The 19,816-nt window shown below is 48.0% G+C and overlaps 1 pseudogene; it reads right to left on the bottom strand.

The window, feature by feature from the left end:
• Nucleotides 1-521: 521 nt before the first annotated feature.
• Nucleotides 522-19,764, bottom strand: LOC124086066 (mediator of RNA polymerase II transcription subunit 28-like; annotated as a pseudogene).
• Nucleotides 19,765-19,816: the final 52 nt, after the last annotated feature.

Consider the following 19,816-nt stretch of genomic DNA (forward strand, 5'->3'; position numbering starts at 1 on the left):
CACAGCTTAACATAACCATCATCAGTCACCTCTCAATCACTCCATTCTGGCAAAAATGCCTTGCGTCATCCCGACTCCGCTGTGGCCCTCAGCACTATGGAAGCATTACAAACATTGCATTAGATTCCTCTTCTTGAGGTAGTTCAAAGTCTCGAGACAGCAAATGTACATATTTTTCTCTATTACCACGAATGTGTAGTAATCGCAAAACGCCTAAAACCAAATTACTTCTCCCCTGATTCTAGGGGTACTTAATTTCCCCCCTCAGATCATAACAAATTAATAACTGGAAAAAACTATCTATAAACTATATAAAATTTTAAAAACAAGAAAAAAATCTGTGGCAAACTAATAGTCTAAACTTTGCTACAGTCAAAACAAACAAAAGGAAAGCTCACTTTGTTTATCGAACATTCTATAAAGTACTCAAGTAATTAAACAGCTCATAAAAATTGAGGAAACTTTTAGGTGGAGATAAAATCAACACTAATTCATTCTCTGGCAAATAGTTGTTCTAAATGCTACGTCCACACAGAGAGGTCTGGAGGAACTGTCTGCAGGAGGCTACCTTGTAGGCCAGACCTCTCGCAGGTCTGCTTCAGAGGTGCAGGGATGTTGGCAGACACCTGCTCCAGGTAGGCAAGGGGCCCTGGGGGACTTCGGCTGCTTTTTGTGCTGCACACTGATGTCCTCCTGCACCTGCTGCCGATGCCTCAGCCGTGTCGAGTGCTTCTGCACCAGCGCATCTCTCCTCTGCAACTCCTGCCTTAGTTCTGAGACGTCCCCTTGGATAACTTGCTCTGGTTTCTGGACAGATAACTGCAATATTTTTTTTTTTTAGAAAAAAGCATTCTGTCTATCTTGCAATATTCAGAAACTTCTGGATACACTGATCAACACCTGTTAGAATTTCTTAGTGATCGGTGTCATTGACATAATCCTGACTCAAAGCAAAGCGAGCCTCGAAAGCCGACTCCTACTCGTCCACCAAGGTGCTGCTAGAAGCTCTCGGTGCACCTGAAGAAGCAAAGCCTGGCCCTGGAGTCACGGCGGGGGTTGTAGGGAGCCCCCATGGCTGCCCGGAGAACACACCACCCAGCGGAGCGGCCAGGTCTGGGGTGGCCTCAAGGAAATCTATTAAGAAATAGTCCAGGGGCTGGGGCTGGGGCTCAGGGGTAGCACACATGCCTGGTATGTGTGATGCGCTGGGTTTGATTCTCAGCACTGCGTATAAATAAATAAAATAAAGGTCTATCAACAAATACAAAAAAGAAAAAAGAAAGAAAGAAATAGTTTACACTAGAGGTTGGGGGCGGAGCTCAGCAGTGAAGTAACTGCCTGGTGTGCACAAGGCCTTGGGTTCAATCCCCAGCCCTGCAACAGATGAACAAAATGGAACTGTTTGACAACATTTCCTAGTTTATTTCTATAAATATCAAAGTCTAGCTGTCGTTTTTATAATGTAGACTGAACACTTTTTTTCTACTGGAGATATTGTTGCTTGAATGTTACCCAGATTATGTTGCCACACATGCTCCAAATACCTGTTTAGTTTTTCAGCATGCAAAGTTCTCCTTTGCTGCATTCGAAGTAGGCAGAAATATTTTAATGGGAGAGTGGTGGACAACAGGGAAAATGAGGGGGGGGGTAGTGTGTGTGTGATGCCCTGGTTATTAACACTGTGACTCTGTCAGCCAAGTGGAAGTTGTTGGCCCTCACCCTCCTCTGGCTGAAGTGAACAAAATTCTCTATTGAGGCAAAAATCTGATGGATGAGTCTACCAGCCCTAACAGTCTTGGGACGAAGTCCATGGAATCCATCACATCCATCCTTCTCCATAAGGAAGTAGACATTTTTATTAATGGGAACCCACTAGAGACTCAAAGCCCCAGGGAGACCACATCATATGCCATTCTGTGATCACAGGAGCCAAATACAAGACCTTGACTGGAATTTCAAAGCCCAGTTTGGGAGATTATCCAGTGTCAAGTTTAAAGGTTTTGCTCTTTTTACTAATAATTCCAGTTATAGGATAAGCTTTCTATATTTTAGGGGGCATTGAGTTTATCATTTTACCATAAAGGCTTGTTGGGAATGAGAGTTTAAGGTAACAATTCCTACTGGTTCATGTATAGATTCCTTTGAGATATCAGTGAAAATTGAGAACACTCTAGTAACACAAACACACACTTCCCAGCTTTTCAGTTTAGGGGGTCCCCAGTTCCCTGAGGCATACCCATGAACAAGGCCCCCAGCTCACGGGCAGAGGCTCTAACCAGCAGGCTCATGGGTTCTGTTGCATTTTTGCCCGGAAGCTTTCACAGGCCCTTGGAGGTTATTTTCCACCTGTCTCATCAGAGCCCCAAACTGAAATTATGGATAACTTTTATCTGTGACCAGATTTGAACACCTTGACTCAGACAGCAGGTGTGCCAGGCTGGAGCTGGAGAATCAAATCCTGGGATTTTGAGCCAGGATGATGGCATTTCTGCAAGCAAGACACATGGACTAAGAGGGACGTCGAAGTGATCGTTCACTTTAAAGATAGCTTCATAATGATGATTGATCAAGCTGATTTCAAAAGCCAGAGAGACCCCCTCCATAGGGTTCTGACACTCATGCTGCCTGGGTCTGCCAGCCTTCTATGGACCTGTGTTTGACTGTTCATCTGTCTTAGAGATTTTACTGATTGCCTGGGGTCAGACATTATCATAATTCTAAATCTGACCCACAAGGGAAAGTTTCTTGTAGGTTTGACAAGTTGAACATTTTCCTCTAACTGCTCCAGTCACCATGACAATAGGGAGCTGATGAGGGGTTTAGTGCCACCTTATCTGGGTATCTTATTAATAAGAATTGAGTTGTGCTGGGCATGGTGGTGCACACCTGTAATCCCAGTGGCTCAGGAGGCTGAGGCGGGAGGATTGCAAATTCAAAGCTAGCCTCAACAACCTAGCAAGGCCCTAAGCAACTCAGTGAGATCCTGACTCTAAATAAAATACAATAAAAGGCTGGGGATGTGGCTCAGTGGTTAAGCGCACCTGGGTTCAATCCTAGTACAAAAAAAAAAGAGTTAAATTGTGTTTTAGTTGGTTACCCCGGCACACACTTGTAATGAATGTGACTCAGGAGGCTGAGGCAAGATAATCTCAACTTCAAGGCCAGCTTCAGGTTAGTGAGACATAAAAATAAAAAGAACTGGGGATGTGGCTCAGTGGTGAAGCATCCCTGGGTTTAATCCCCAGTACCATTAAAAAAAAAAAAAGAACAACGAGTTAAATTGTGTCTTTGCCCATCTCAAATGCAGTGTTGAAGCCCTAACTGTCAGTACCTCAGAATGTGACCTTGTTTGAAAATCAGATTGATGCAGATGTAATTAGTTGAGGTGAGCTTATTAGGGTAAGGTGAGACTCTAACATAACTGGGTCCTTATGTAAAGGGGACATTTAGGCACAGACACATACAAGAATGCAGGTGAAGATGAAGGCAGATATTGGGATTATGCATCTATAAACCAACAAAGAGCAAAGATTGCCAGATATCACCAGAAGTTACTGGAACATTCTCCCTCATGGTTCTCAGAAGAAACAACCTAGCCAACACCTTGACCTCAGACTTCCAGCCTCCAGAACTGTGAGACAATGAGGCTTCACTATTTAAGCCCCTTAGTTTGTGGTACTTACTGCAGTTGCCTGGGGAAGCAAATGGATTTATATAGTCCTTTGATAGGAAACATATCACTGTCCCAGTTAGAGCATCCAAATACGCTAAACTATGCAGACCAGATGGAGAACCCTTATGCCTATGTTTGCCTCCCACCTTAGTCTTTGTCGACTGGGACTGTAATGACCTTCCAGTCCAGAGGTGGGCTTGCGTAGCTCAAGTATTTTTCAAGCAAGAGAAACAAGCCTGGCTGTTCAAACTTGGCCTTGAGAAACCAGGCTGGCGGGAGGGTGGCAAATACACATTTACTATCTGAAAACTTTTACAATCGATACCAGGCTTCTGCAAGAATATCGACATTATTCCCCAGCAGTGTCCCTGATGGAAACCAAAAGCTCTGGACAAGGCTTGCCCCTCGAGCTAGTAGACTGAACACCTCTATTCTCCCTGAGGCAGAACAGAGGGGAGTGGCCCACAGGCCGGTGAATCCTGAGCTGAGGCTCCATTCAGAAGCCTGTTCCAGGAGCACACTATACGCCCATGGGCTGCAGAAGAAAAGAAGAAAAAGGGAACCCCCAGAGGCAGCCACACCTGCAGGGCTTGTACTGCTTAAGGAGAGCAGGTGGATTAGAGAAGGGCACCCCTTACACCCAGCAGGCGCAGCTCCTGCCAGGAGGCCCGGCTTCGTGGTCAGGTGAGTGCTGAATTCCACACCCCAGTGGCTCCCGGGTCAGGAGCCATTATGCAGAGGGCAACTTGTGCAAATACACGTGGCAGCCCCAGGTGTCTCCTCGGTCCCCAGCTTGCACCTGCTTCTATTAAGGTACCTACTCCACATGGAAGGGGAATTGGTTCTATGGCCCAAGAATGGCACCCAAGACCCCAAACAGTGGGTAAGACGTGCTGAGGACCCCGCGTTCTAGGTCCACGGCATCCCAGCACTCAAGCCAGAGCTCTCCACGGGGCTTATAGACAAGCTCATTCTCTCTCTCCTTGTCCCCAGTATAGGAGCCCAGGGAAGAAAGGAGGTCATTATCCTTCGCAAATGTAGAGTCTGTGGGAAGACACTCTTCTCTTCAGGGGGTCCGATGCTTTCCCTCCTGAAAGCCAGAAAATCCCTAGTAAAAATCAAGGAGGGTGCTTCTGAGGAAGGAGCCACCCTGGTCCCGCCTGAATATTTGCTGAGTGCAGGGTGCCATTCCTCCTTGGGTGTGTGCCTGGGACAAGAGGGAGCCCTCGGGATGAGGCAGCTGTGAGGACCAGTTCCAGCCACAATGAGTTCTGCCCTCCCTGGCCTCAGTTTGGAACATCAGTGCAAACCCTGAGGCAGGAGCAGGACCTTCCGTCACTGTCGCCCCAACCTCTCAACAGATAAGGGAATGTCCTCAGAACTACTGCCCGATGGCGCTCTGTTGAACGTGACAGTCCCAGGGTGCAGTCCCTGCCACGCTCCATTCCAATATTTGGACCTGACCAGCCTTGCTCTGGGAGCCGCCCCCGGCGGTGAGTGACCGAGCAGGGCAAGGCCACCAATCATGTCCTCCTCAGGGTCTAGAGCCAGGCACATCCCCATCTCAGGGCTTTCCCACACAAGCCATAAGTTTCCAAGGCAGAGCGTCGCAAGTCTTCCCGTCAGAACGCAGGCGTGCGTCCTCGTTGTCACTAGAGGGCGACCGTGTGCAAAGGGAAAGCTGCACGTCACTGGGACCGCTTGGCCAGGCGGGGGCGGCCAGCCGCGGGCTTCCTTCTGAAGCGGGGCCCCTCGAGGGCACGAGGACCGCTCCCCCAGGCCCTCCTAGGGCTCTCTCGGGGACCTGGAGTCCCCGGGGCGCCCGGAGCTGTGCGCAGAGAAGTGTCGACTCATGGGATTGCAACCTGTTTCACCCTCAGAGGGCCAACTTTAGAGGGAGCGCTGTCTCAGAGGGAGAGAGGACACTCACTGGCAGAGTGGGGGCCTCTGGGGCTCAAGGTCACTGCCAAGGTGGCCCCACCCCTGGGCAGCAGGAGCCAGGCCATCCAAAGGCAAAAGTAGAGTGCACTGAGAAATAATTAAAAGTACATCATCATCATCATCATCATCATCATCACCATCAGATGGCTCTGCTGGTGTTTGGAAGCCTAACTGAATTCATTCTGCCCCATGAACCTGCTTCACACAAATTTCTTGGCATCTGTCCATGACTCCAGAGTCTAGGTGCCTTTGACCAAAAGGATGAAGATTGTTTCCAAGGCTAAACCAGGGAAAATAAAATAATTAAAGGCTATATTCTTTCCCAATTCAAAATGGAAAAAAAAATTATTTTTCAGTGCTGTGGGTTGAACCCAAGGGCACTCTACCACGAGCTATATCTCCAGTGTGGTCCCCCCTCCCCCTTTAAAATTTATTTTGAAACAGGGTCTTGCTAAGTTGCTGAGGCTGGCCTCAAACTTTTAAACCTCCTCCCCGAGTCTCTGGAATCACTTGGATTACAGGTATACGCCACAGGCACCTGGATGAAAATAGTTTTAGTTCGTAGGAGGCAGTGCTTATCTTACAATTTTGGATACCTACTTAATTGAATCACAGAGTTGTTGTTTTTTTTTTTTTTGTACTGAGGATTGAACCCAGGGGTGCTCCACCACTGAGCCACATCTCCAGCCGTTTTTTTTTCACTGAGTTGCTTAGGGCCTAGCTAAGTTGCTGAGGCTGGCTGTGAACTCACAATCCTCCTGCTTCAGGCTCCCAGCTGCTGGGATTACAGGCGTGGGCCATGCGCCCAGTGAATCATAGACTTTTTATGAGGAAAAAAAAAAACAAAAAACTAAGCTCATATTTCGCTTGTCCCATGTTAACTAATGTTTGGGCCTATTTAGAAAGTAGCAGCCTACACACAGTTTTCTCATATTTGCTCCTGACTTAGTCAGCTTTTCGTCATTATGGCAAAATACCATAGTGACTCAGGAGGTTGAGGCAGGAAGATGTAACTTTGAGGCCAGCCCAGGCACCTTATTGAGACCTTGTCTGAAAAATAGAAAATTTAAAGGGCTGGGGTTGTAACTCAGTGGTATAGTGCATGTGGATTCAAGCCCAGTACAAAAAAAAAAAGAAAGGGTTTATTTTAATTCATGGTTTCAGAGGTTTCAGTCCATGGTTGGCTGAGTTGATTGCTTTTGGGAGTAAGGCAGAACATCATGGTAGGCCTGTGGAGTGGAGCAAAATTGCTCACCTCATGGCAAAGCAAAGAGAAAGACAGGGAAGAGCCAGAGTTCCAATATCCCCTTCAAGGGCAGATCCCCAATGACCTAACTTCCTCCCATTAGGCTCCACCTCTTAAAAGTCCCACTACCTCCCAATAGTGCCCACACTGGGGACCAAGCCTTTAACACATAGGCCTTTGAGGGACACTTCAGACCCAAACTATAGCAGTCCCTTACATTTAACCCACAATATTTGGATTAAATGTATATTATTTCATTTCACCTTGAAACGATTCCATAAGGTAGCTGAGGAAACTGGGACTTAGAGTAGGACTCAAGTTCATGTGGAAAATGAATAGCCCAGCTAGTGCTGAAATTAGTCTGTGCTATTCTATGCAAAGACTGTGTAAGACTCAGGGGATCCAGAGCTCACTAAGGTGCTTGGTGGGCTCTTTCAGGTTGAAAGTCATCCAGAGAAGTGATGGAACCTGACCTCCCCATCTAAAAGGACCTCCCCACAATCATTGCCTTTTCTGTTTACCTTCTGTTATAGTTTGGATGGGAGGTGTCCCCCAATAGCTCACCTCTCAGAGAATACAAGAAAGTCTGGCGAAGAAATGATTGGGTTATAGCCTTAACCTAATCAGTAAATTAATCACCTGATGAGGATGAACTGAGTGGTAACTGGAGGCAGGTGGGTATGGCTGGAGGAAGTGGTTCATTGGGGGCGTGGCTATGGGGTATACTTTGTATCTGGAGAGTGGAGGCGCTCTCTCTCTCTCTGCTTGCTGATCACCATGTGAACTTCTTTCCTCTGCTACACTTTCCCCCCATAATGTTCAGCCTCACCTCCAGCCGTGAGGAATGGAGCTGGCCTTTTATGGTCTAAGACCTCTGAAACTGTGAGCCCTCAAATAATCTCTTCCTCCCCATACAATTGTGCTGGTTGGGTCCTTTAGTCACAGCAGCAAAATAGCTGACCAAAACCTCTTCCACCTGATCTGTTTATTGCCTACTCTCTCCTCCCACTATAGTATGAGCCCCAAGGGCAGATGCTCACAGTGTTTGTGAAATGCATGAAGATGGCTGCAATTCTCTAACCTGGCCCCCTCTTCTGGGTTCATGGTCTCCCTCCCTTAATCTGCGTGGGCAGGGCGGCCTGGGGCTTCCAGTTTCCTGCTGGGGTTGCCAACTGTCACACACTGCTCCAGTGATGCTCCTGGTGTGGGCTCCTTCCCCAGCCCTTCCCCTTTCCTGCTGGCTCCTCCCCCTGCCCCATGATATTGGAATCCAGGCTTCTGACCTGAATGAGGGAAAACGCCGCATAATAATCACTGAAGCTCCAAAATGGTTCCTAGGATTGGAGGCAGAGCCCACAGCAGCTGCTTGGCCTCCAGGAAGCTCAAGACCTTCTGCAATCTCCAAACATTCCAATATGGCAATGGTTCTAGAGACAGTTTTTTTTTTAATATCTTCATTTCTATTTATTTATTTACTTATTTATTTATTTATTATGTGGTGCTAAGGACTAGAGACAGTTTTGGTTGTTGCAAATGGGAGTGGGGTTTGCTGCTGCAGTCTGTCTGGCTGCAGCAAAATAACCGGGGGGTGACGAACAACTTGTGAACGTTGATACAGCAGGAGTGGGAGCCGTTTATTGCAGGACAGGAGCAGTATTTATACATTCCACACAGCTTATCTTATTAGCATAAACTAGATACATCAGTCAACCAATAAGGAATCTCCACACTTAATAGCTCGCTTTTGTTACTTCTCAAACCACTCCCTCTGGCATTTTGCCAGGCACCATTCAGACTTGTTTACGAACTCTAACATTCCCCTGGCAAAATGCCAGGTGTTATTTTTGACTTGTTTACAGACTCTAACAGTTTGCTACAGGCACCTAGTGGGTAGACACCAGAGAAGCTGCTCAGCAGCCTACAGTGCACAGGACAGCCCCATAACAAAGAAGTATCTGTTCTGAAATAGCAAAAGGCTGAAAGCTGAGAAATCTTGAAAGGCAGGGATGTTGATTTGGCTTTTGAGTTACTTCTTTAAAAATCCAGGCCTGAGTCATTCTGTGCCTGTTCCACCTCTACTCGTGCTTTACGCTTTACTTCTTATCTCATGAGCACTTATCAAACGACTGTGCCAGTTGCTGTCACTTTAGAAGCATCTCTGGGGATTCAGGAATGCGGGGACACAGTGAGAAGTGGAGCCTGCGAACTCACTATCCGCTATCTGAGCCTTTGGTCGCAGAACAAGGAACTCATCACTAAGCCTCACCCAGAGGCTTATTGTGTCATCCATTATTTAAGAGGGTTAAACAGCAAATATTTGCTGGGTGAGTTTAAGAACATGTGGGAAATTGACCCACAGCTTATTGTCTAAGCTGGATCCTCCTGGTCTGTGCGAGGACAGGTACAGACATCCGAGGGCCTCTTGGGGGCGCTGTTCTCTCAGAACAGCCACAGCCAGCTCCTAGCTCAGACCAACAGTATCCACACACATGACCCTCAAAGGTGTGTTCTTTCTGTAATCAATCCTGATGTTCCCATCAAAAGCCTTCACAAGTTCCTATTGGTAGGGGCAGGGATCACTAAGCCAAGGATTTTCTCTGCAGATTTCCTGTTCTAATGAGAAAACAGTGATAGGAACACTTCTGAGCAGGCAGCCCAGTGGCAAGAAGTGTGCCCTTCGGCAGTCTACCATGAATAATTGATTGTGTGTATTATTTACGCCTCTCGGTCTGCAGAAGGTTGGCTTCTACCGAGTTCTTCACCTCAAAATCAAGTTCAAGCATTTCAGAGAACCTCTTTCACTTCTAGCAATTTCTTCCACAAAAATTCTTCCACAAGGGCACAAAAGTTGTGCCAGGATGTTCACCACAGCATTGGGTACTAGAGAAAAATCAGAAACAATTCCAATGTCCTCCAACAGGAGAATAATGAAGTAATGCTAGTTGGGGTAACTCCTTACTGTGAAATTCCACGTAAGACATGTGACAGAGCTACATGAAATGATGCAAGAAGGAAGTTGCAGAGAATAATCCCACTTTGGTAAAAAAATTTTTGTATTTATTTACATATATTAAAAAGTGCTCAGAGGCACCTAACTAGTATTCTAAATTCTAAAGCAAAGCAATTTTTAAAATTTATGTGTTTACATGAAAACAGCCTATTTATGTATTAGTTTCATAATAAGAAAATCTGTGTTTATTTCTGTTGTCTTAGAAGAAACCCATCCTATTAGATTTGGGTTTTGTCCTCCCTGATGTGAGTTGTTTACTGTCACTGGCGGGTTCCTGTTTCCCTCCAGGGAGAGGGCTAATGCATTGGCGGTGGTTTCTGGCAGGATCATTACTGAAGGCATTGTTCTCATCCCAAAGTCAATCTTTTGGTGAGGACTAGCTTTTCTTCTCCTTCTCTGTCTCTTTTGATACCAGAGATTGAACCCAGGAGCACTTAACCACTGAGCCTCATCCCCAGTCCTTATTTTGAGAGAGGATCTTGCTAAATTGCTTAGGGCCTCACTAAGTCACTGAGGCTGGCTTTGAACTTGTGATCCTCCTGCTTCAGCTTCCCGAGCTGCTGGGATTACAGGCGTATGTCACCGTGCCTGGCGAGGTCTAGCTTTTCTTGACTGCAGGTTTTGGAAATGTAACCATAGGTCCCCTCTCATTCATAGAGTGGGTCCCCAGGGCAGCTGCCCTTGTGATGAGAGGCCTGGTGCTCTGTCAGTCAAGAACTTTTAAAGGAAAGAAGAATCCACCAGGAGACCCAGCTATGATTGGAACTGGGGCTTCCTTCACCTCTGTATTCCCAGGGCCAAGCACGGGGCATGGTGGGTAGTTGATGCTCAGCAATTGCTGAACGAATTTGTCAAAGGAAGAAGGGATCTTTGAGCCCTGCCGGCTTGGTTTTCATGAAACTTTGGGGAATGGGGTATCTGAGAAGGTGGCCTGAAGTTCCTGGTTGACAGATCAGAGCTGAACCAACGGGGTAAAGTTGTAGGCAGGTGCCCTGAGACCCAACAGAACCTATGATGGCTTAGCCTGCAGGAGCAGTGCCATCCTGAAGCCAGCACAGTGCCAAGGAGTTCATCTGACACGTCGCAGGATATTGCAGGGATCTGCCATGCAATAGCTAGGCATAAACATTGATCACCTCCTGTCAATAACAAACAGGGAGTGGTGTTAATGGCCAAGTGATATCAAGATCTTCTGAGACAGCTTTGGGACTAGGCCAAGAGGGACCTAAGTGGGCTTATAGCTGCTCTGAGGTCCTCCAAGGACTCCAATCCAGGCCCACCCAGAGGTTGGCCCTCTCTAAGTTTCCAGAAAAGGAAAAAAATCCTCAGCCTTGAGCTCTCCCAGTTGAGCCCCAAGTTCCCGTTTCCCATGGAAGTTGTCTCTTGTCCCAAACAATCATGGCGGGCGACAGCTTTGTGTCTGCAGACACAGCTCCGGACCCCTGGGCCTTGCTACCACAGGCCCTTTGCCCCTCCATCAAAATCTCTTCCAGGTCACAGATGCTGGGCACCTAATGGTCTTCTCCATCTTCTGTGAAGCAAAAATTCTAACCTAGATATTTTCAATGAAGCTTTTAAGTGGGTTTTGGTTAGTTAATTTCATGAAAATGCACAGGTACGCTGTGAAACATTTAGAAGGATAGAAAACAAATGAGTCTTCATTCCACCCCATGTCTCCAAGCCTATAGGAGCACATGACCAAACACACATGCACATGCCTCTTGGTAGACACAACCTGGGCACACGCAGGACACACGCTTCTGCACCCTCTTCTCTTCTAACTTATTTTATCTTGAGGATTGTTCCCAGCCCGTACATACACAGGTGCCTTGTTTTCAAAACCAGTTGTACTATTCCACTGTGTACAGATAACTGCTTACTGAGGTGTTTCCACTTGAGACTTTATGATGTTGGGAAAGTAGACCTGTACAACAACTGTGTTTCCACTGTCAGTAGAGTATGGAATACATTCTGTGAGCCGGCTGCAGTGGTGTGTGCCTGCAATTCCAGGAAGTGCAGAGGCTGAGACAGGAGGATCGCAAGTTCAAGGCCAGCCTCAGTGAGGTAGGAGACCCTGTCTCTACTGGGTGGAGTCTGACAATGGAGCCAGCACAGAGGACCAGGCAGCCTGTGGAGGGAGCTGGTGCTCCTGAGGAGAGCTGGAGTCTGGCTGGGGCAGCTGGAGCCTCCCTCTCTAGCTCTCCACCCGGAACCCTCAGTTACAGGAGTCAAGATGATGATTCTCGGCTGAGCTAATGTGGGCGGGGCTTCTGTTGCTTACTCTGGAAAGCATCCCAAGAACAGAAGGTGGCATCAAGGATGGGGGCCAGGGCTGGGGCTGTGGCGCAGATGTGGAGCACTTGCCTAGTCTGTGTGAGGCCCTGGGTTTGATCCTCAGCACTACATAAAAATAAATAAATAAATAAAATAAAGGTATTGTGTCCATCTACAACTAAAAAAAGAAAGAAAGGAAGGAAGGAAGGAAGAAAGAAAGAAAGAAAAACAGAATGGGGCCCAGGCACAGTGGTGCACACCTGTAATCCCAGCAATTCAGGAGGCTGAGGCAGGAAGATCTCGGATTCAAAGCCAGCCTCAGCAAAAGTGAGGCACTAAGCAACTCAGTGAGACCCTGTCTCTAAATAAAATACAAAATAGGACTGGGGATGTGGCTCAGTGATGGAGTGCCCCTGAGTTCAATTTCCAGTAACCCCCCCACACACCAAAAAAAGAATGGGGGATTGCAATTGGCCTGAAAATATAGAATTACCCGAGTCAAGGCAAGATGAAGACCTTCTACTCTTGACTAGCAAGTGAGTGGTTCATGCATGACACATGGTGCTGAGAGAACTGATTAAATTGCTGCCTCTCAGGCAAGATGTTTACCTAATGGGGACTTATCTTCTTTCCATTTTACAGTAAAGTCCCACACAAAAGAAACAAACCTAAACGGCATTCTGACACATGCTACGTGAACCCCGAGGACATTATCGTCAGTGAAATAAGGTGGTCACAGAAGGACAGAGGCCCTATCACTCCGTTTATATACAGGTAGAATGTAGAGTAGTCAGCTTCCTTGAGACAGAAAGTAGAATGGTGGGTGCCAGGGCTGGGAGCTAGGGACATGCTTAATGGGTGCAGAGCTTCAGTTTTGCAAAGTCAGAGTTTGGGAGACGGGTGGTAGTGCTGGTCATACAGGAAATGTGCTCAACACCACTGAACGGTGCACTTAGAAAGGGCTGGGGCGGTGAATTTCATGCCAGGTGGATTCTACCACAGCTTACAAAAGGCCCGCACAGAAGGAAGAGAGGCCCTTTCTGTCTTTGGCCTGCAATCCAATGTGACTGAACCCCGGGGGAGGCCGTGTCAGGAAAGCTGAGTTATCTGCAGCAACCTGAAGTTACTGTGAGCAAAGGTGGGGAGGTGGAGGGCAGAGCAAGTGATAAGGCCGGCGGGCATGGTGGCACCCATGCCAGCCAATCCTGGTAACTGGAGGCTGAAGCAGGAGGAACCCAAGTTCAAGGCCAGTGTCAAGTTAGAGAGGCCCTGTCTCTAAATAAAAAATAAAAAGGGCTGGGGATGTGGCTCAGTGGTTAAGTACCCATGGATTAAATCAAACCTCCAGTATCAAAAGAGGGGGAGGCAAGGTTGGAAGCTTGGGGAATAATAGTGACTAGCATTTTGTTATGCCGTTTTCTACATATTAGTGAGACTCCATCGACTTCTTTCAACACCCCGTGGAGTAGGTGCTGTTTTAAAGTTGAGGAATGAAGGCATGGGGGGAGTTAAAAAGATAAACCGTGATGAAGCCAGTGACAAAGTTAGCAGGTGTCAGTGCTATCGGTGTGACCTGGGCCATCTGGGTCACACTGATGTCTCCCATCCAGTGCTGGGTGCTCTGTGATGGCTGATCCTGTCTGCTTCTTCTAAGCGCTTCTCACCAGTGCCCTGGAGACCACTATGGGGACGTACCGGGGTTGGACAGAGCGCTGATGCCTATTACAAAAAATGGGAATTTCCAGGATGGGTCCTAGAATCAAAGACTGTCCCCTTGCCCAGACCTTGTCACTGTTGCATGGCAATGACCAGAAGCAAGTACCCTGGAAGCTCCTGAAATCCTAAGGGAAATGGGCTGTCAGAGAAAGTGGCATCTGGTCTACAAAGGCTGGGGCTTGCTACCCGCCCTGGGGATCTCCAGGCCCTGTGCCCCAGGGGAAGTGGGGAGTCTGGAGTGGTGCCTCTGACACCAGGTGCAGACGGGAGTGCTCCTCGACGGTGCTCCTCCCCCTCCGGAGGCCTCTCCTCACTCCCACATCCTTTGACTCCCAGGGATGCTCCTCCTTCTGGAGGACAACCTCTGGAGCTGCTGAGGGAAAGCTTTGACCTTGCAAAATTATCTGCTGCTTCAAATCCTCGCCATGTGCTCACGGCCAGGAACCCACAGAACCAGGCTCGTTCACTGGGCCACAATACAATGGGTGACATCATAGCTGGCTCTGGATCTGAAGACCTCCTGGGCTAGTCTTTCGGCTGTCCCCCACTTTCCACCCCGGACAGTCTTTTCGTGTGCACTACTTAGGTCGCACGTGGAGGCCGTGGGTCAGTGTTGGGCAAAGCATGAGGATTGTGCATCATCACCTGGCCTGGGAGGAGGGCGGCAGGAATGAGCTGGGGAGAGTCACATCACAGGGAATCTGTGGCAGAGAAGGACAGAACAGAGGCACGGTCCTCATAGGAGGGAGATTTGTTCTGGCGCATGAGCCACAGTCTGGAAAACTCTCCAGGGGTGAGGGCTTGTCCCAGTGGAGAGGCATTTCCCTGACCAAAGGATGCATTTCCTGTTCCCTAAAGAGAACAGTGTCTGCCTCAACCCAGGAAAGGAGGACTTTGAAGACCCTATGGCCCCAGGTAGAGTGGTGGAGTCAAACAATGTTTCTTTGATTATTTTAGAAAAATTATTTTTTTTGCTACTGGGATTGAACCCAGGGTCTCACCTGTGCTAGGCAAACACCGTACCACTGAGCTACATCCCCAACCCTTTTTATTTTATTTTGAGACAGAGCCTCCCTAAGTTGCCGGGGCTGACCTTGAACTTGAGATCCATCTTCCTCAGCTTCCTAAGTTGCTAGGACACAGGACTGCATTATCATGCCTGGCTCTAAAAAGCTTTTTAAAATTATAAATTGACAGATGATAGACATATATATTTATGGGGTACAAAGATGTTATGATGTATATATAAACATACATACACAATGTGAAATGATCAAGCTAATTAGCATGTCCATCAACTCAAATGCTTATTTTTTTGTGGTGAAACTTATGCTCTTAGTAATTTTAAATATGCAATACATTATTATTGACTGTAATCTCAGCCAGATCCTGTGGCATGTGCCTAATCTCAGAAACTTGGGAGGCTGAGGCAGGAGTATTGCAAGTCTGAGACCAGCCTGGGCAACTTAGAGACCCTGTTTTGAAATAAAAAATAAAAAGGGCTGGGGATGTAGCTAAGTAGTACAGGGCCCCTGGGTTCAAGTCCCAGTACCAAAACCAAAAAATAAACAAACCCCGAATCAAACAGACCATAGTCACTATGCTATGCAATAGATCTCAGAATATTTCCTTTTCTTCTAAGTGAAACTTTGTACCCTGTGACCAACAGCTCTCTATTCTCCCAACCGCGGAGGATATGATTGTTAACAACCCCAAACAGACCCTGTACAGGAGAGTGCACCCACACAACCAAGTCATAAAACATCTTCTGCTACCCATGCTTCATATTCTTCTTGTCTTGGTTTTGCCAGATTTGCTTGGTTAACTTATGGACACTGGGGAATTTCTTATTGTGTGTTGTTGTTGTGATTGGTCTGTTCCTGACCCGGACCTCCTTGGCATTCCACGGAAGTGTGGAGAAGGCAGGGGTGGTCTGGGGCAGATCCTAGGGGGCTTCGCTGGCTTCTGATGTGTGCCCACCCTGCAGGAAGAGGACGTGGCTTCTCCAGTCCAGGACACCTGCAGGGGCCTGCAGTCTATGTACAGCTAGGTCCTCACCATGAGCAGGTGTTCCTCTCCATGTCTTCCTGGTCCCACCTCCTCATCACCACGACCCCCTGCAACTTGTGCTCACATAATCAACAGTAAGGAAGGAAGTTCTTTTCCAGATAGGAGAAAGTGAGGCCCTTCCTAATTAGGAGGGATTTGTCTTCAGGGCTGCAGTGACAATTTTCCTAGAGGGCTTGTGACATTTGTGCGATATAGGGTCCCTGACACCCTGACATTGAATGTATTGCTTAAATCAGAAATTGTGAACAGGAAGCCCTGGGGCTGAGTCGATCCTGCAGGTATTTTTTCTTTATGCAGTGTTTTATATTCAAAATACGAATCGTTCATTGGCATTAAAAATTGTGACATAGCATCTCAGCTGCCCAGATCATTTGGAAAACTGGGAAGGGCTTGGTGCCAGAGAAGCACGGTACCCACTTGGTAAGGGCCCTGTGGCCTGAGTGGAGGGTCCTCTATAGCCCCAGCTGGTGGGCTGTACTCCCTCCCGTGGATCCAGTCCTTTCTGTCCTTGGAGATTTGGATTTGGCAAATCTGTGGCCTCCAGGGTCCTGTAAACACCAACATTCCAGAAATGCTCGGGCCCAAGGGGAAAGACAAAGGATCAGGTTTCACCAGCAAACTCTGGCAGGCGGCAGGATAATCTACCGAAATAAAAGTTTTATTTGTCTATGTTTATTTATTATCAGCAATTTCACAGGCTGTGTACCTCCTTGCTTAAAATAATTTAAAATTTAATTAAAAAAATTTTTTTTTCAGTACAAGGAATTGAACCCAGGGCCTTGTGCATGCTAGACAAGTGTTCTGCCACTGAGAAGTGTTCTGTCCCCTGCCCTTCTCATTTTATGTTGAGATAGGGTCTCAATAAGTTGCTGAGGCTGGCCTCAAACTTGTGATCCTCCTGCCTCAGCCTCCCCAGTAGCCAGGAGTACAGGTCCATGCCCATGCCCAGCTCACCTAAAAGGTTTTGGTGGTGCAGCCTGAGAATGAGCCTGATCATTACTAAAAATCTAAGGCTGCCAAAGGGACCATGGGGGAGTCCTAGAGAGGGAGGGGAAGGGAGAGAGTCTTAGAGGAGAGGCGAGTGGGAAGGGTCAGGAGGTCTGGGGGCTCCTCAAGTAGTGAGGCCTACCCACCACTCTGTGACAGTTTCTTGGAGGTGGCCAGTGGCAGGGTGGCCAGGAGAGCAAGGACTCTGGTTCTACCACCAGCAAAACCCCATGTCTTGCGAAAGCTGGGAATCAGGAACAGTTGAGCTTCAAGGGACAACCGCTGACAGCCGGGACATGGCTGGCCTTCCCTCATAGCCTTGGGGGTTCAGAAGCAACTTGGAAGAATGACAGGCCCTTGACACTGGCTGAGAAGGAAAGAAATGAAGGACTGAGAGAGGCAATGACCTGGATGACCCGGAGCCAGTCAGAGACCACAGGTTGTAGGAGTCCATTGGTAGGAAATTCTGGAAGATGGAAAGCAGAGTGTGTGGCCAGGGCCTGGGGGAAGGCCAGGGGGCAGCGACTGCGTGATGCATCTGAGGCTTCCTTTCAAGACTGCAGGAATGTTCCAGAATCGGTGATGGTGGTGGCACACCACTGGGAATGTATTAAGGACACTGACTTGTAGACTTGAAAATGATAAATTGCGTAGTACGTCAATTCTAGCTCAATGAAAAAACATTTTTAAAAAGTTGAGATGGAGTTTCCTTTCACCCCAGTGGGGTGGTGACCTGAAGTTACGATTTGGTTGATTTAAAAGAAGAGGGGGAGTGTTAAGCCCCGTGCCTCCCAGGGCCTGGAGGCAGGAGGCCGCATCTATTACTGTGAACATCTCTTCCAGGACCGCAGCAGCCCCTTCATGGGTCTCTAATTAAGGCACCCTCAGGGTCCCTGTCTTAGTTTGGGTTTCCTCAGACCCTGACAAAAGGACTTGGGTGCACGGAGTTTTGGGGAAGGAGCCCCAGGAAGCCTTGGGAGGGGAGCAGGGCAGCCCATGGGGGGGGGGGGTTCATGGGGACCCTGGGGGCTTAGTCCCTGCCTTTGATGGATGCTGGATGCCTCTGAGGTCAGCCCACTGTGGTGCTCTGCTAATTTGCTTTGCTAATTTGCCCCAGGGATTCCTTTTGATCTCAACTCTTTATTGCAACAGCCTCTTCACTGAGCCACCTGCAGCCAAGGCACCTGGCATCAGTTACGGAGGTGAATTTTGCTAAAATTATGATCGTGACCTTTCCCTGGTCAATATCTTCAATGTTTCCTTGTGCCTATATGACGAAGTTTGAAACCTTATCCTGGTGTTCAAAGAGGTACTGCCCTAAGCGCATTCCCTGCCACACACAGATGACCAACTGGTTGGGGAACAAGTAATGACAACAGAGAGAAAAAGTGGGTGGGTGGGGGCACACTGACTGCCTGCGCATGTGATCTGATGTCCTCTTCTTCCCAACAGAACTCATGCCTTATTGAGGCTGGTAGTTGCTTCAGCTACACCATACTCTTCAGATTTCCATGAAGAAAGAAGTGGTCAGTGGGAAGTAAGTGGAAGTCACTGGGGTTTCCAGAAAAGCTCTTTAAAGGAGACTGATTCAACAAGAATTTATGCCCTTTCCCCATGGATCCTTTCTGTTTCCTACAATCTGGTACACAAGTCTGATGGCTGGAACTACAGTGTTCACATTGTGACTATGAGGAAATCTTGAAGATGGATGCTACATACCTTGGACACTATGTAAATAGCAGAGAAAAGGAGCCTGCATCCCTGATAACCTTAGAGCTCTCAATCTAGCCCTGGGCTGACCACCTCCAGCCTTCTTTTACGTGTCTTTCTAGTTTAGGTCACTGCTACTGAGGTTTCTTTCATAGCCTACTGAACCAAATCTAAATGAATGCAGTATCTTGAAAATGTGCAATCCGAAGAATATGCAGAATCAGGTAGACAAATGTGGACACAAGGGGGCCACAGGGAGGGTTAGAGGACCAAGAAGGAAGGGTGTTCTAGGCAGAGGGGAGAGAATATTCCAAGGTCTGGAGGAAGGAGACCTAGTTGGCTGTGTCTGGGGCCAGCAGAGCAGGGTGGGAGGAGACAGGCCTGACACCGGAGCAGGTCTTCGACCATGATACACTTGCAGTCTTGAACAAGGTGGGCTTAACCCCGAGGGAAGGAGGTCTGAAGGAACAACGAGGTTCGCATTTTAGGGAGCTCCTGTTGTGCTGAGAGGCCGGGGCTGGATGGGAGGGAGCAAGAGTGGAGTTTGGGATTCCAGTAAGAGGCAGCTGCTGTGAGCAGACAAGAGCCAGGACTGGCTTTGCTTTGGCTGGTAGCTGGAGGAATGGAGAGAAAAGAGTCGACTGAAATTTTAAAGGAAAAATTCCTAAGAGTTGGTTCCAGGTTGCTGCAGGGAGCGGAGGAGGAGGAGTAGGCTTGGTGAACAATACAGACCGAGGTAAAATTGGGATTGGGGAGGTAAGAGGTTCAGGGTCACGGGCTGAGGCTGAGGTGACCTAGGTCTGCCCAGAAAAGAGCAGAGGCCACAGCAGGCCATGGAGGTGACCTTGACCTGGGAGTCAGTCATGGAGGACCTTAAGAAACGCCCTTGACTACTTTAGTTCCAATTCCACCTACATTGGGGATGTTGTCAGCTACTGTATGTGAAAGTCTCTCAGCTTAGTTAGTAGGTGCTCAGTAAATGCTAACTGAACCTACGGTGTTGCTCCCCGCTGTCGCCTCACCCTGACTGTTGGTGCTCAAGGGACCCAAGTTTCTCTCAATCATCAAGAATCTGGGGGTCACGTCACAGCGCCCCCTCTGCTTGGCATTCAGGGCGGCCCAGAAGAAAGCCCTCATCTTCCTTGTGGCCCAGGGACACTGTCCCGGGGAAGTTCATTCCCGTTTTTGC

This window comes from Marmota monax, unplaced genomic scaffold (assembly GCF_021218885.2).
Source record: "Marmota monax isolate L192 unplaced genomic scaffold, Marmota_monax_Labrador192_F-V1.1 WCK01_AAM20220418_F8-fsc00122, whole genome shotgun sequence".
Classification (NCBI taxonomy): domain Eukaryota; kingdom Metazoa; phylum Chordata; class Mammalia; order Rodentia; family Sciuridae; genus Marmota; species Marmota monax.